Genomic DNA, 18,179 nt, shown 5'->3' on the forward strand with positions numbered 1-18,179 from the left:
CTAGGTGTCCATGTACATAGATCCCTGAAAGTTGCCACCCAGGTTGATAGGGTTGTGAAGAAGGCCTATGGAGTGTTGGCCTTTATTGGTAGAGGGATTGAGTTCCGGAGTCGGGAGGTCATGTTGCAGCTGTACAGAACTCTGGTACGGCCGCGTTTGGAGTATTGCGTACAGTTCTGGTCACCGCATTATAGGAAGGACGTGGAGGCTTTGGAGCGGGTGCAGAGGAGATTTACCAGGATGTTGCCTGGTATGGAGGGAAAATCTTATGAGGAAAGGCTGATGGACTTGAGGTTGTTTTCGTTGGAGAGAAGAAGGTTAAGAGGAGACTTAATAGAGGCATACAAAATGATCAGGGGGTTGGATAGGGTGGAAGTGAGAGCCTTCTCCCGCGGATGGATATGGCTGGCACGAGGGGACATAACTTTAAACTGAGGGGTAATAGATATAGGACAGAGGTCAGAGGTAGGTTCTTTACGCAAAGAGTAGTGAGGCCGTGGAATGCCCTACCTACTACAGTAGTGAACTCGCCAACATTGAGGGCATTTAAAAGTTTATTGGATAAACATATGGATGATAATGGCATAGTGTAGGTTAGATGGCTTTTGTTTCGGTGCAACATCGTGGGTCGAAGGGCCTGTACTGCGCTGTATTGTTCTATGTTCTATGCCACCTGGGACACATGAGCAGCATTCAGGCCCATCCAGGCCCAATCACCCCAGAATACGGCCACCAAAGACAACCCAGGTCACAGAATGGGAATCGCTGCAGGTCGCTTCCACTCCTGATGTACCGTCTGGGGATCCACCTAGGCATAGCGTTAGGACCCGTAAGGCCAGAAAGGTAGACACCAGTTAAGTTGGCATGGGTGCAGCGCATAGGATAGCGATAGGAGCAAGGGCGCATACCTGTGCATGTATATTCACTTGTTCACAATAAACACAACGTTCCAACCTGCCTTGGTGCTCTGCGCGATCTTGTGGAGGATGCAGTAGGCCACCACGATGTGGGAGACTCTCCTAGTGCTACGCGAGAGGGCTACTCTAGAGCAGTCCAAGCACCTGAACCGCATCTTCAAGATGCCGAAGCACTGCTCGATCACATCCCTGGTTGCGGCATGGGCGTCGCTGTAACTGGTCTCCGTATCAATCTGTGGGCTCCGAATAGGCGTCATCAGCAACAGCCGCAGCGGATATCCCCCATCGCCCAGGAGCCAGCCCCTCAGTCGGGGGTGTGCCTGGAAGAGGTCAGGAACCATCGAGTGCACCAGGATGAAGGCGTCGTGCACACTGTCTGGGTATCGGGCGCAGGAGTGCATAATGTGCATCTTGTAGCCATCTGAGATGGCCACCTGCAAAGAATGATGGAAATTATGGCCAGTTTTGGGACACAGACAAGCTGCAGTTTGTATCTTTGCAAACGGCAGCCCAGAAGTATGCAGGAATTCACACCTGCAAATGGGCCATTCAAGGCGATTAAAATAACAATGGGACCATCAGGTCCCATCACATCAGCTTCCAGACTGGGCGGCACCGAGGTCCTGCTCAGAGCCCTCCCAGGTTTGGCCACTGATGCCCATCCCAAAAGTGATGTGGCAGGCCCTGATTGGATGTAACCAATCAGAGGGTGGAGCCCTGAGGAATTGATTGACAGTGACTCAGAAACTGCCCACAAAAGGGGCGGGGAAAATTCAAGCCAGTTAAAAGACAATGCAGCCATGATTTCAGTCTCTCTTGGATCCGGCCTATGCCAACCCAAATGCAGCATAACGACCTGACAGACAAGTTCAAGACCAACGATCGCTACCAGATGGATGAGCTCAGCAGAAACAGTGCCATATCTTCCACCCAGCCACGCAATATTCATACAAAGGCCTTGTCCATCTGCATGGAGCCGGTTGCCCTGAAGTTAAGTATAGGTTATTGTAGTTGTTAGGTGTAGTTTAACCTGTAGTGTTTTGTGTTGCATGTCGAAGTAATCCTTGTGTGTAAATAAACCATCGTTGAACTTGAACTGACTAACTCGTTGTGTGGTCCTTTGATCGATATCCGGTAAAGACTTGTGGTGGTATCATTTGATACCTGGCGACTCTAAAGAGCATCATTATTAATTGGCAACAATTTCATGGTCACCATGCACCTGTTGCGCGTTCCTCGAGTGGAACTCCTTTCCGTTTGTGAAGACCGGCCCGTCATGGTTAGGAGCTCATCGGGGGACATGTATCCTGTCCATCACCCCCTGGACCTGGGGCATCTGGCAATGAAGGTGAACCCCGCTGTCGGGTATCCTGGTGGGCTCAGTCCACATTGAGTTTGCTATATTATGCCGACCAGGCCTATAGGGCCTCCGTGATGCAAATGCACCTGTGCACCGAGGTTTGTGAGATTCTGGACAGGGCCCCACTCGGTGCCTGGAAGGACCCCGTGGCATAAAAGTTCAGACCAACCGTCACTTTGACGACCACCGGGAACGGATGTCCTCCCCCACACTCCCCTGTTATGCCAGGTGCGCTATGATCTGGCAGGTATGTTGCACTGTCCCCCTGCTCAGCCGGAGTCTTCAACGGTACGCCCAGTCCGCCAGGTCCTCGAATGACAGGCGCTGCCTGTACACTTGAGGCCTCACGCAGTGCCTCCTCCCACCTCCTCATTGGCCTGTTGGGCGGCCGGCTTTCCACCTCACTGGCTGGCTCCTGTTCCTCTGGGGCATGCGTCGCTACTGCAGGGTCCCTCTTGAGCAGCTCCAGCCTCAGTGCATCCCCCAGGGTTGTGGCGACCAGGATGAAGGCCACCATTCCTGGTTGAATTCCGAAGTCCATTATCTGCAGGGGGGGGAAAGTCATGGTGCATACCCCAATGCCCAATCAGTTCCACTGGGCTAGACACCCCCACATGTCGCCCTCCATCCTGTCATCCCCACACATAGCCGTTGCACCTGGCCCTCCACACTTCTGGCCCCATCAGTGCCCGGCACCGAGGGGGCCTCTGACCCTCGCACCCATCCCTGCTGCCATGGTACTGGTGACTGCCATTACCCATGCCCACGTGGCCCCCATCCGGCGCCCTCCTGCATGGGCTACTTTGGGAGTTGCTATTTGGTGGGCTGCATGCTGCCCCGCCGGCAGGTGGCAGCCGGTTTGGGATGAGGGGGGTTGGGGGAATTTGGTGGGGTGGATGGATGGGTGGGGTGTGCGGGGGTGGTGGGTTCGAGGCTAGGGAGCGGTGGCGGCACCCGTACAGCCGGTATCACTCTGTGCAACCATGGTCCACGGTAGGTCGTCAGTGGGTTGTGCAGCAAGATGGTAGCCTTGCAAGCCGCAGCAATACGGTCCGTGCCTGAATGCCCCTTGGGGAGGTGGGAGGGGGGTGGGGGGGTGGAGAGATGGGGGGTCACCCCGACCCCAAGGGCCTGGTCTCCCTCCGTTGCTCCCCCCCCTCCCGACAGGCCTGGCAGACATCCTCCCCACCGCCATGCCTCTGCATGTCCTACCTCCTCTCCCTCATCAGTCAAAGCACGCCTGTTCCCCAATTTTTAAAACCACAAGTGAAACCCGCCAGCGGTAACTCCCCCGGGCGGAGGCGGAGCATCCTGGAGACTGCAGAAAATACCGGGTCAGATCCACTAATAATATGCGAACGGCGTTTACTGTACGTGCAAAGTAAAGTGCATTGACACCGCTGTCGAGGCGTTGGAGCATGGCATTCTCATGCCCGCCATGAGTTTGGTTTCACGATCGATTCTTCGCCCAATCGCCTTTCCCAATTCTGGCTTCGGCCAATGGCAAATCCCGCACATGGTCCTGAATTATCTGCCGTCGGGATTCTCCGTTTTGCCAGCAGTCCGGGGGTTTCCTGACGGCGTGGGGCTGCTCCACAATGTGAATCCCCATTGACCAGCGGGTGAAATGGAGAATCCCGACGGCATGCCGCACGAGAAATCTGAGAAACCAGCCCATGGTTTTTGGTTCCAAAGCTGTTCTGGGTATCCTTGGTATTAACCTCTTACAGGGCTGCACAATGGCAAGCACTACTGCCTCACAGCGTCAGGGGCCCAGAATGGATTAGCCATGCTAAATTGCCCCTTTGTGTCCAAAAGGTTAGGTGGGGGTTACTGGGTTACGGGAATATGGTGGGGTGTGGGCTTAGGTTGGGTGCTCTTTCAGAGGGTCGATGCAGACCTAATGGGCCGAATGTCATCCTTCTGCACTGTAGGGTTTCTATGCTGCTTACACCCTGCATGGCAGTTCTAGCAATACAAAATGTAAGTTTAAAAATTCTAAATAAAGTCCCAAAAAGTGTAATGAAAACCCTTAGCTGGAATTTATGGAAATATTGTAAATGCAAGTATTAAGAATTCTACTTAAGGCAACAGTTTAAGTGCAAACATTTTCTCTGCCTTATGAAACTTTGCTGCTACTATTTAGAGTAAATATAACACAAATAAATTGCATAAAGCTTTAGTCTTCTAATTTATTAACCACCTATATTGTGATGTCAGTATGCGGAGGGATTCTTACTCTTTATAGAGTGTCATCTCACCAGTCATGTAGACATGCAGACTTAAAGCATCAAATAAGCAGTACAACAAGAGTGTAAATCTTTCAATGGCAGCTTTGATACCTGAATATAGATATATACCAGTCTACAGACCAGAAGACTGATGCAACACCAATCACATATTCACCTCAACCAGAAAATAAAAGTAATTAAATTTAGGAGACACAATAAAGAGGAAATCTGAGAATTTATGTTTGTGTTCTTCACTGCATTGCACAGTATTATCATCCTACCTAATGCACAATTCCATTTTCTAAACCAATAGACAGAACCATAGTGCCCTCTATTGCATAAAGCAAAAAATATTCTGTTGAGGAAAGATCGAATGGCGTGCCAACACAGATTCTTTTTTAAAAACATTCCTATTAACTCTTTAAATTGAATGGCAAATGTACTTTTTGAGATAAATGAGCAAACCAAACTTTGACATTCTGAAATTATACTGACTAGAGAGACAGCTTTACCATCAATGTTATGAAAATAATAGTGATACTGTTTGTAATTACTGCAAGATTTAACAATGTGTATCTTGTTAAACAAATGTTGAGCGAATGATTGTCTAAAGTAATTAATACTTTACAGAATCATAAGCTTAACATTACTTTATAAGATACATATGGTTAAATCATGCAGTAGTTACATACAGTTCAATTAGTATCAGAAAAATTATGCTCATTAAATCATAGTAATTAAAACTGAAATTAAAACAAATTTTAAAATGAATATTGGACTATGTTGATGATTAGGAAGAAGTAATATACAACATTTTTATTATTCATCATAATTAGGGCCACTGATTATGGTGACGAAGTCAAGTTCAGTTTTTATTATCTGGCATTTTTTGATTTTTGTTGGTGTTTTGAGATCAAATCTTGCAATTTTGTACTTTCCTCATCATAACCATTGTTATGGGCCAGGGTTTAGAGAATCCCAAAGTGTACCATGGAGTTCACCTGACCCACAACTTTTAATAGATTGTGGTATGGGGAGCACACGGCCTACTCTACAGGTGTGGTACAGCAGAAATGGAAAAGTATTTTTTAAAGCAAAACAATGTTTATTCTATGAACTCAAGTTAACCTTTCTAAAACAAACAGAGTAAATCAAATACAACTCCCAAAGAATACAACACTAAGTAACCTGTATGCTGTCCTTTTACACCCAAAAGATTTGACAAACCTTTAAACAGGAGCACATTAGGTTAAAAGTCATTACTGCAAGCAGCTATTAGTTTTAAATCACCAAAGGATCCAGAGATAGTCTTTCATGGCAGAGAGACTATGCTTTTCTGACTTCAGCTGCAACACACTGAAAAACGAAACCAAAAAGACAGAGACACACCCAAGCTTTTCTCAAAGTGAAACTAAAAAGCAGAACCAGAGCTCAGCTCCACCCACACTCTGACATCACTGCAGTAACATGAGCAGCCAAACATTTCTTAAAGCGACATTTTCATGACACCTCCCCCACAAGAAAAAAAATAAACCATCAACTTCAAGATGGTTTAATTTTTCACCTTTTCACCATCCTTTAAGAAATGCACATAGTAAATACACTTTATCGTTTCAAAAAAAAACCCACGCAAACAGGTATAATAATATAGTCTTTTTTTTTTTCGTTCTTCTTCCTCCAACTGAAATTGCTTCCGTTCATCACATTCATGACAAAGCATCGGCTATCACGTTTTCTCGTCCTGCCATATGTACTATTTTTAAATGAAATGGCTGTAACAGTAAACTCCAGTGAAACAGCCTTGCATTGTTATTCCGGTAACGTTCCAACAATGTCAACGGATTATGATCAGTATTTATAACGGTGTCAGACGGATTGCTGGTCACATAAATGTTAAAATGTTGCAAAGCCAGCACCAAACTCAAAGTCTCCTTCTCAATCGTTGAATACTTCTTCTGGTGAGAATTCAATTTCTTTGAAAAATGACCAATAGGCCGCTCTAGCGCTTCGTCGTCGTCTTGTAGAAGCACCGCACCTACACTCACATCACTCGCATCAACAGCCACTTTGAATGGTTTGGTATAATCTGGGATGGCTAACACAGGAGCAGTGGTTAACACAGCCTTCAGGCCGTCAAATGCCTGTTGACACTCCGCTGCCCACTGGAATTTGTTACGCTTCTTGAGCAAGAACGTCAGTGGAGCGACCACACTGCTAAAATGTGGTACAAATTTCCGGTAAAATCCACTCATACCAAGAAATCGCATTATTTCCCTTTGTGTCGAGGGTATCGGAAACTCCCCTATAACTTTTGTTTTCACATCCCGTGGGACCATTCGACCCTGTCCGATTGTATGGCCAAGGAAAGTGACTTGGGCTTTTCCAAATTCACTTTTGGCTAGGTTTATCACCAAACCTGCCTCCTGATGTCGATCGAATAACTCATCAGATGTTTTAAATGTTCTGTCCATGTCTGGCTGAAAATGACCAGATCATCGATGTATACCATACAATTGGGTAATCCTGAAACGACTGTGTTAGTTAACCGTTGAAATGTGGCTGGGGCGTTTTTCATGCCAAATGGCATAACTTTGAATTGGTATATACCATCTGGAGTCACAAAAGCTGAAATCTCCTTCGCCCGTTCGGATAAAGGTACCTGCCAGTAACCTTTAAGTAAATCCAATTTGGAAATAAAAGCAGACTGTCCCACTTTCTCAATGCAATCCTCCAAACGTGGGATAGGATAAGAGTCCATTCTTGTAACTGCATTAACCTTTCTATAGTCCACACACAGCCGTTCGGTACAGTCTGGTTTAGGTACCATCACTATGAGAGAGCGCCATTGGCTGCAACCCACTTCAATTATGCCATTTTTAAGCATACTCTCAATCTCTTTGTTAACCTGTGCCAATTTTAAAGGATTAAGTTTATATGGATGTTGTTTGATTGGAACAGCATTTCCCACATTTACATCATGTATAGCCATTTTAGTACTTCCCAATTTATCTCCACAAACTTGCCCATATCAATAACTCTTTCAGGTCAGTTTGTTTTTTGTCTGCAAGATAACTCAACAATTTATCCCAATTTTTAAGAACATCCTCATTTTCCAATTTAATGTATGTCAAATTCACAGTCATCTGGATTTGGTTCGTTACTTTGAGTTAGAATCATTAAAACCTTCTCCTTTTTCTCTCCTTCCCTTGCAAAGTACCTTTTAAGCATATTCGCATGACACAATCGGTGAGTCTTCCTTCTATCTGGTGTTTTTGCCACATAATTCACCTCACTTAATTTCCTTTCAATCTGATACGGTCCACAAAACCTAGCTTTTAAAGGTTCACCTACCACTGGTAACAACACTAAAACTTTATCTCCACTGGCAAAAGTACGAACTTTGGATTTCAGGTCGGCAACCTGTTTCATCACATTTTGTGCAACTTTCAAATGTTGTCCAGCCAATTCACCTGCTCTATTTAATCGTTCCCTAAAATTTGACACATAATCCAATAATGTAATTTCTGATTTCTCACTCACCAATTTTTCCTTAAATCAATTTAAGTGGTCCTCTTACCTCATGACCAAAAATTAGTTCAAAAAGACTACATTTGGTAGACTCATTAGGTGCATCCCTAATTGCAAACAGTACAAATGGAATTTCTTTATCGCAATCCTCTGGATAATCTTGACAATAAGCCCTCAACATTGTCTATAATGTCTGATGCCACCTTTCTAACGCTCCCTGCGATTCTGGATGGTACGCAGTTGATTTAAATTGTTTTATTCCTAAGCTATCCATAACTTCTTTGAATAACTTTGAAGTAAAATTCGTTCCTTGATCCGATTGAATTTCGGACGGTAGTCCATATCTAGTAAAGAATTTAAGTAACTCCTCCACAATCCTTTTGGCTGTAATATTACATACTGGAATGGCCTCTGAAAACCTAGTAGACACATCCATTATAGTCAAAAGATATTGATTCCCACTTTTTGTTTTAGGAAGCGGTCCTACGCAATCAATTAGGACCCTTATAAAAGATTCCTCAAATGCTGGAATGGGTATTAAGGGTGCTGGTTTTATCACTGCTTGCAGTTTCCCGATCACTTGACATGTGTGACATGATTGACAAAATTTAACTACATCTTTATGTAGTCCAGGCCAATAAAAATGTTTCTGGATTTTAGCTCGAGTTTTTCTTATCCCCAAATGACCTCCCACTGGTACCTCATGTACAACTCGCAACACCTCCTTTCTATACCCTACCGGCAAATACTACTTGATGACCTTCTGCCCACTTTTCATCCGCCTGCATATGTAAAGATCTCCATTTTCTCATCAAGACATCACATTTACAGTAATAACACTCTGGTATGCACTCAGATTCCTCTTCCGTATATGCTTTCAGATACATCCGTTTTATTTTTATTTATTTCTGTTGTAACTCTGCCAATTTTCCTGAACTAAAAATATCCGCCTCATCCTCCACCTGTTCTTGTTCTTTTTCAACCATTCTGATCAAAAATAGTTTCTGATAATTGCACTTCAACGTCATCTTCACTCTGATTTCTCCTCGTTTTAACCTGTGACTTTGCGACCTTCTAACTACACAATCCGGAGAAATCCCAGGATATTCGTCCTTCAACACTTCAGTTGTCTGATTTTCCACTGGCTTATCAACCACAGTAGGCATCACTACCACTTGCGATCCAGCTGTATCATTACCCAAGATAAACTGTATTCCTGGAAAAGATATTTTCTCTATTACTCCTACTACCACTTCACTAGTCTTCACTGGAGTTTCCAACCTTACCTTATATAATGGAACGCTACTCCTCTCACCCTGAATTCCACATATTACCACCTTTTCTGGCAACATTCTTCCCAAACTACATAACTCATCTGTTACCATTAAAGATTGACTAGCTCCCATATCTCTTAAAATTGTGACTTCTTTACCTGCTCCTCCTGATACACTTGAGTAAACTTTACCCACACAAGTAAATTCTTTAAAGACATCTGGCACCTTTTTATCAATCACCTCTTGAACAGCTGTACAATCTTTTGCACCTCCTTCGCTTCCCTTAGGCTTTCCTTCACCACTCTAACAAACCCCACTGTCTTATCCTGTTTTACCACATCAGCCTTCCCAGTGCTTTTCTTCAACCACCAACACTGTGACTTTACATGGCGTAGTTTATTACAGTGAAAACATTTGAAACTTTTCATGTCTCTTCCACCCTCCTGGATTTCTTTTTTAATCTGAGGTACACTCTCCTTATTATCTCCCATCAGATCACCTTTATCTTTACCACTTGAGCATTTCTCATATCCCCAGTTTCTATCCCTCACAGGCTGAAACTGATGTCGGAAACCAAGCTTTGATTTATGAACTAATTCATAATCATCTGCCATTACTGCTGCTAATCTTGCAGTTTTAACCCTCTGCTCTTCCACATGAGTTCTCACTACATCAGGAAGTGAATTTTTAAACTCCTCCAAAAGTATAATTTCTCTGAGAGCTTCATACGTTTGGTCTATTTTCAAAGCCCTTATCCACCTATCAAAATTACTTTGTTTGATCCTTTCAAACTCCATGTATGTTTGACCAAATTCTTTCCTTAAATTTCTAAACCTTTGTCTGTAAGCTTCAGGCACTAGTTCATATGCACCTAAGATGGATTTTTTCACCTCCTCATACGTCCCAGATACCTCCTCCAGTAGTGATGCAGACACTTCACTAGCCCTACCTACCAGCTTTGTTTGAATCAATAATACCCACATGTCCTGTGGCCATTTCATTTGTTTAGCTACCTTCTCAAATGAAATTAAAAAGGCTTCTACCTCCTTCTCATCAAACCTTGGCAATGCTTGGACATATTTAAATAGATCCCCACCACGCCTTCAATTATGATGCTCTTTCTCACTATCCTCATCATTATCATCCAACCGTACGTTTCCCTTTACGTCTGCCACTTTTAACTGACTGTCATGTTTCATGGCCATTTTCTGAAGTTCAAACTCTCTCTCTTTACCTTTTTCCCTGATCTGTATCTCCCTTTCTTTTTCTTTTTGTTCTGCTAGGGCTATTCTTTCTTTCCTTTCTTCTCTCGCTTTTTCTTTGTCCTCTCTATCTCCCTTTCTTTCTTTTTCTTTTTCCTCTCTTTCGTATTCAAGCTGCTTTAATTCTTTCTCATGTTCCATTTGTTTAATCTGTAACTGAATTTTTGCCATTTCCAATGAGTCAAACATGTATCTCAGGCAACTTTAAATGCTTAACCACCGCCATAATTACCTCAACTTTTCGCATTTTGTCAGGTAATGTTAACTGCAATGTTGTTGCCAAACCTAACAGTCTGCTTTTAGTCTCTGTCCGTAAGGTACTGCCTGTGACCGCCTCCACCCCCAAAAACTTCTGAGCCTCTGAAAGAGCCATTGTCCACAACACACTCCCCACTTAAACTAAAATACCACACCTGAAAAGCAACCACAATATGCTCACCCCTCACTGTCTTTAAGTTCACTAAGCCAATCCAATCAATATACTTTTATCCCCCTCGAGCCCCCAATTGTTATGGGCCAGTGTTTAGAGAATCCCAAAGTGTATCATGGAGTTCACCTGACCCACAACTTTTAATAGATTGTGGTATGGGGAGCACACGGCTCACTCTACAGGTGTGGTACAGCAGAAATGAAAAATATTTTTTAAAGCAAAACAATGTTTATTCTATGAACTCAAGTTAACCTTTCTAAAACAAACAGTGAACATCTTCGCAACCAGTAAATCAAATACAACCCCCAAAGAATACAACACTAAGTAACATGTATGCTGTCTTTTACACCCAAAAGATTTAACAAACCTTTAAACAGGAGCACATTAGGTTAAAAGTCATTACTGCAAGCAGCTATTAGTTTTAAATCACCAAAGGATCCAGAGATGGTCTTTCATGGCAGAGAGACCATGCTTTTCTGACTTCAGCTGCAACACACTGAAAAACGAAACCAAAAAGACAGAGACACACCCAAGCTTTTCATCAAAGTGTAACTAAAAAGCAGAACCAGAGCTCAGCTCCACCCACACTCTGACATCACTGCAGTAACATGAGCAGCCAAACATTTCTTAAAGCAACATTCTCATGACACCATACATTAATTCTATGCTGTGGAGACAAGGATGTTAAGATATTATTTGCACCATAATCCTGAATAAACAGATTGATATAATTTCTGGGATCTTTTCAACACCCAGGCAGCACGGTGGGGCAGTGGTTAGCACGGCTGCATCACGGCGCCAAGGACCCGGGTTCGATCCTGGCCCCGGGTCACTGTCCGTGTGGAGTTTGCCCATTTTGTAGAGTGGGGTTTGTAGGGTATGCGAATTGGCCATGCTAAATTGTCCCTTAATTGGAAAAAAAGAATTGGGTACTCAAAATTTTTTTCAAAATGAGATGTAGCAATCCTGTCCCAACCTCGCTCCAATATTTATCTTGTAATTATACCGGTATGCTCGATTCAGGGTTCTAAATTCCTAGCAGCGAAAAGTAATTGGTCACTTTAAATTTAAAAATGAAGATCTTTTCAAAACCTTAATAAAAGTTCATCAAATCAAGTTAACATCAATATTACCTACTATTCTAATCCAAACTCCAAAGATGTGCAGGTTAGTTGGACTGGCCATGTTGAATGGGCGGGGTTACGGGGATAGGGCCGGGAAGTGGGCCTAGGTTTTGTGCCCGTTCAAAGGGTCATTGCAGACTCGATGGGCCAAATGGCTTTTTTCTGCACGGTAGAGATTCTTGTTTTTTATAAATGTTTTTATTCAAGATTTTTCCATATTTTTTTACAAAACACTACAATAGAAAATAAAATGCAAAGAAGGCAAAACACTGTGCCAACAAAACAACTTAACCCCCTAACCAACTAAGAATTTAATAAACAAAAACAAAGCAAAGTAGGGCATCCGCCCCTTACAAATAAAACAAACCCCGCCCCCCCCCCAACCCGGGTTGCTGCTGCTGCTGACCTCCACCTAACGCTCCGTGAGAAAGTCAAGGAACGGTTGCCACCGCCTGGAGGACCCCTGCACAGACCTTCGCAGGGCAAACTTTATCTTCTCCAACCTGAGAAACTCCGCAATGCCATTGACCCAAGCCTCCACGCTTGGGGGTTTCGCGTCCCTCCACATTAACAAGAGCCTTCTCCGGGCTACCAAGGAGGCAAAGGCCAGGACTCCAGCCTCTTTCGACTCCTGCACTCCCGGATCGTCCGATACCCCAAATATCGCTATCCCCCAGCTCGGTTTCACCCGAGTGTCCAAGACCTTGGACGTAGCCTTTGCAAAGCCCTTCCAAAATTCCCTAAGTGCCGGGCATGTCCAGAACATATGGGCATGGTTTGCTGGGCTCCCTGAACACCTCACGCACCTGTTCTCTACCCCCAAAAATCTATTCATTCTCGCCCTTGTCATATGCACCCGGTGCACCACTTTAAACTGAATCAGGCTAAGCCTGGCACAAAATGAGGAGGAATTGACCCTGCCCAGGGCGTCAGTCAAAGGCCCTCATCCAGATCCTCCTCCCACTTGCCCTTCAGTTCTTCCACCGAGGCCTCCTGCAGCTCCTGGTATATGTCCGATACTTTGCCATACCCCACCCACACCCCCGAGACCACCCTGTCCTGTATCCTCCGGGCAGGCAGCAGTGGAAATTCCCCAACCTGTTTCTTCACAAATGCCCGAACCAGCCTGTACCTAAAGGTGTTCCCGGGGGTAGCCCAAATTTCTCCTCCAGCGCCCTCAGACTGGCAAAAGTCCCATCAATAAACAAATCCCCCATCCTTCTGATTCCCGCCCTGTGCCAGCCTAGGAACCCACCGTCTATCCTACCTGGAACGAACCTGTGGTTGTTCCGTATCGGGGTCCAAACTGAGGCCCCTACCTCCCCCTATGCCATCTCCACTGCCCCAATCCTCAGTGTCGCCGCCACCATCGGGCTCTTGGTATACCGCGTCGACGGAAGCGGCAACGGTGCCATCACCAGTGCTCCCAAACTAGTATCTATACAGGACGCTGCCTCCAACCGTTTCCACACCGCCCCCTCTCCCTCCATTCCCCATTTCCGAATCATCAACACATTCGCTGCCCAGTAATAGCAGCGTTTCCACCTCCACCCCCCCCCTCCCCGACTGTGCTCCAAAAACAGTCTCTTAACCCGTGGGGTCTTATTTGCCCACACAAATCCCGTGAAACTCCTATTTACCCGCTTGAAAAAGAACTTGGGGATGAGAATGGGCAGGCACTGGAACAAGAACCTAGGGAGAACTGTCATCTGTACGGACTGCACCCTGCCCGCCAGGGAGAGTGGCAACATATCCCACCTCCTAAAGTCCTCCTCCATCTGACCCACCAGCCGCGCTAAGTTGAGCTTCTGCAAGACTCCCCAGCTCTTGGCCACCTGGATGCCCAAGTACCGAAAGCTCCTCTCCACCATCTTGAGCGGTAGCTTCCCCAACCTCTTTTCCTGGCCCCTCGCATGCACCACAAAAAGCTCACTTTTTCCCACATTTAGCTTGTATCCCGAAAAGTCTCCAAAATCCCCAAGAACCTGCATGACCTCCACCATCCCCTCCACCGGATCCGCAATATACAGAAGCAGGTCATCCACATGCAGCGAAACACGGTGCTCCCCCCCCCCCCCCCCCCCCCCAACGAACCAACCCCCTCCAGTTTCTGGGCTCCCTCAACGCCATGGGTAGCAGCTCAATCGCCAAGGCAAACAGTAGGGGGGACAAAGGGCACCCCTGCCTCGTTCCACGATATAACCTAAAGTACCCTGACCGCAGCCGGTTCGTCGACACACTCGCTGCCGGGGCCTGGTACACCAATTTGACCCACCCTATGAATTCCTCCCCAAATCCAAATCTGCCTAACACCTCCCAGCGGTACTCCCACTCCACCCGATCGAAGGACTTCTCCGCGTCCATTGCTACTACCACTTCTGCGTCCCCACCCTCCAAGGGCATCATGATCACATTCAGGAGCCTCCGCACATTTGTATTCAGCTGCCTGCCCTTCACAAACCCCGTGTGATCCTCATGAATCACTCCCGGGACACAATTCTCAATCCTAGTGGCCAAGATCTTGGCCAACAGCTTGGCATCCACATTAAGGAGTGAAATCAGCCTATAGGAGCCGCATTGTAGCGGGTCCTTATCACACTTGAGGATAAGTGAGATCAAAGCCTGCGACATTGTCAGGGGAAGGATACCCTTTTCCTTAGCCTCGTTAAAAGTTCTCAACAACAGAGGGCCCAACACCTCCAAGAATTTCCTATAGAACTCTACGGGAACCCATCCAGCCCTGGGGGCCTTGCCTGCCTGCATACTCCCCAACCCCTTAACTAGCTCCTCCATCCCAATCGGGGCCCCCAGTCCCTCTATCCGCCCTTTCTCCACCTTTGGGAACCTCAGTTGGTCCAGGAACTGCCTCATCCCCTCCCCACCTTCCGGGGGTTCTGACTCATAGTTTACCATAGAAGTACTTAAAGACCTTGTTTCATTTTAGCTGGACTCCACACTGTGTTACCCCCCAATCTCTAATTCCCCCTAGCCGCCTTCCTCTTCCACAGCTGATGCGCTAGCATCCGACTTGCCTTCTTCCCATACTCATACACTGCTCCCTGTACCTTCCTCAACTGAGCCTCAGCTTTCCCCGTGGTTAGCAAGTCAAACTCCGTTTGGAGGCTCCGACGTTCCTTCAGCAACTCCTCCTCGGGTGATTCCGCATACCTCCTATCTACCCTCAGTATCTCCCCCACCATTTCACAATCTCTCCCTCTTCGTCCTCTCCCTCTTTTCCCTGTGGGCCCCAATTGAGATTAACTCCCCCCTGACCACTGCCTTCAGCGCATCCCAGACCACACTCACCGACACCTCCCCATTATCATTGGCCTCCACATATCTTTGAATGCACCTCCGGACCCGCCCACAGAACTCCGCGTCCGCCAGTAGTCCCACGTCCATTCGCCACAGCGGGTGTTGGCCTCTCTCCTCCACACCCCCAGCTCCACCCAGTGCGGGGCATGGTCCGAGATCGCAATGGCTGAATACTCTGCCCCCTCCACCCTCGAGATCAGCGCCCTGCTTAGCACAAAAAAAATCTATCCGCGAGTAAGCCTGGTGTACACGGGAGAAGAAGGAAAACTTCCTCACCCTTGGCCTGGCAAATCGCCATGGATCCAATCCCCCCATCTGGTCCATGAACCCCCTCAGGACCTTGGCCGCTGCCGGCCGCCTACCCGACCTCGAACCAGACCGGTCCAGAGTCGGGTCCAGGACCGTATTGAAGTGTCTCCCGCCCCCATTACCAAACTACATGACTCCAGATCCGGAATCCGACTCAGCATCCGCTTCATGAACCCCGCATCGTCCCAGTTCGGAGCATACACATTCACTAGCACCACCCGGGCCTCCTGCAGCCTGCCACTCACCATAACATAACGACCCCCCTGATCCGCCACAATACCCACCGCCTCAAATGTCGCCCGCTTATTCACCAAGATTGCAACCCCCCCTGTTCTTCGCATCTAGCCCGGAGTGAAAGACCTGCCCCACCCATCCCTTCCTCAGCCGCGTTTGATCCGCAGTCTTCAGGTGTGTTTCCTGTAGCATGGCTACATCTGCCTTCAGCCCCTTTAAGTGTGAGAACACCCGGGCCCTCTTGACCGGCCCATTCAGGCCTCTCACGTTCCATGTGAACAACCGGATCAACCCCCCGCCCCTCCCCCCACCAACTAGCCATCTCCTTTTTTAGGCCAGCCACATGCCCGCACCCTCCAGTCCCCCAGGCGGAGGCTCCCCGCCCCGACTCTCTCCCGTACCATCGATTCCCCCTCAATCAGCACAGCAGCAACCCAGTTTCCCCCCCCCCCAACACCCCCTCCCTCAACCAAGCAACTGCTTAACCCCCCTACCTCCCCCCCCCCCCCCCCCCATTGCACTCCCATAAGCCAGCTGACTCATGCTGACCCCGGCCGCTCCCGCCTCTGCCTCAAATCCCCCTTTGGATTCCCCATCCAAATCTCCAGCCCCCCCCCCACACCTAAGTGGGGTAAAGAGAGTCCCCCACACCCCACATCAACCAATGCGGACCTCGAAAACAGTACCGGCCCCCGCTTCGGGTACCGCCCCCACCATTTCGCGGGAAAAAGCCGTGCTCCCTACCTGGGCCGATCTCACCCCCTATGACGCAGCTCCTCCCAACTATGACCTCGCCCCAATCCCCGAGGGCCCCAGGCCACGGGGACACCCAGACCCAAGAAAACGTGGGGGAAAACCCCACCCGAACATCGCCCCATCCCCCTCACCCACAACCCTCATAACATACTGCAAACCATTAATTTGAGTCCAACTTCTCAGTTTTGATGAAAGTCCACGCCTCATCCGGTGTATCCAAATAGTGGTGTCAGTCCTGGTATGTGACCCACAGCCTCGCCGGCTGTAACAGCCCGAACTTCACCCCCTTCCCGTGGAGGACCTCCTTGGCCCGTTTGAATCCTGCCCGCTTCTTGGCCAGCTCTGCACTCCAGTCCTGGTAAATCCGGATCTCGGTGTTCTCCCACCTGCTGCTCCGCTCCTTCTTCGCCCATCGCAGAACACTTTGCCTGTCGGTGAAGCGGTGGAACCTTACCACCATAGCCCTCGGCGGCTCGTTCGCCCTTGGCATCCTGGCCAGGACTCTGTGCGCCCCATCCAGCTCTAGGGGCCTCGGGAAGGCCCCGGCGCCCGTCAGCGTACTCAGCATCGTGGCCACATACGCCCCGACATCCGATCCCTCCACGCCTTCAAGGAGACCCAGAATCCGCAGGTTCTGCCTCCTCGACCTATTCTCCAGGTCCTCCAACTTCTCCTGCCATTTTCTGTGCAGCGCCTTGTGCGCTTCCACTCTGATCGCCAGGCCCAGAATCTCGTCCTCATTATCAGAGACCTTCTGCTGCACCTCCTTAATCGCCGTCCCCTGCATCTTCTGGGTCTCCACCAACCTTTCGATCAACGCCTTCATAGGGGCCAACATCTCCGCCTTCAAGTCCGCAAAGCAGCTTCTCAAAAACTCCTGCTGCTCCCGACACCACTGGGCCCACGCTGCCTGATCACCGCCTGCCACCATCTTGTTTTTTTGCACCCGCTCTCTTCTCTTCTCTGAAGCCACTTTTTTGACCGCTCCGCTCCTGGTCCACTCCATACAGCGCTGGGGGACCCTCACTGTTTCCTTCCCACACCGGGAATCGTCGTCCAAATGCCGCTGGAGCTCCTTAAAAAGGGCCCAAAAGTCCGTATCGGCGGGTGCTGCTGGCCGTGCGACCTACCAAGGCATAGCTGCAACCGGAAGTCACAGTAGAGATTCTAATGGTTAAAAGCCCAGAGATTGTATCTGCATAATTATTCGGTCTGTGAATAAGACAATACTGCACATTTTCACTGTTTTAGAACCCAAGATAGAACTTAGAACATAGAACAATACAGCGCAGTACAGGCCCTTCGGCCCACGATGTTGCACCGAAACAAAAGCCATCTAACCTACACTATGCCATTATCATCCATATGTTTATCCAATAAACTTTTAAATGCCCTCAATGTTGGCGAGTTCACTACTGTAGCAGGTAGGGCATTCCACG

At 47.7% G+C, this 18,179-nt stretch overlaps 1 protein-coding gene and 1 long non-coding RNA gene across 4 annotated transcripts in view; one reads left to right on the forward strand and one right to left on the reverse strand.

Annotated features, from left to right (window-relative positions):
- The window catches only part of kiaa0586 (KIAA0586 ortholog), a 934,633-nt gene that overhangs the window by 799,303 nt on the left and 117,151 nt on the right, over positions 1-18,179 (reverse strand). The gene's annotated exons all lie outside the window — the stretch shown is intronic.
- LOC140399788 (uncharacterized) overlaps positions 1-18,179 on the forward strand; it is a 102,233-nt gene that overhangs the window by 83,269 nt on the left and 785 nt on the right. The window lies entirely within an intron of this gene.

Source organism: Scyliorhinus torazame, chromosome 2 (assembly GCF_047496885.1).
Source record: "Scyliorhinus torazame isolate Kashiwa2021f chromosome 2, sScyTor2.1, whole genome shotgun sequence".
Classification (NCBI taxonomy): domain Eukaryota; kingdom Metazoa; phylum Chordata; class Chondrichthyes; order Carcharhiniformes; family Scyliorhinidae; genus Scyliorhinus; species Scyliorhinus torazame.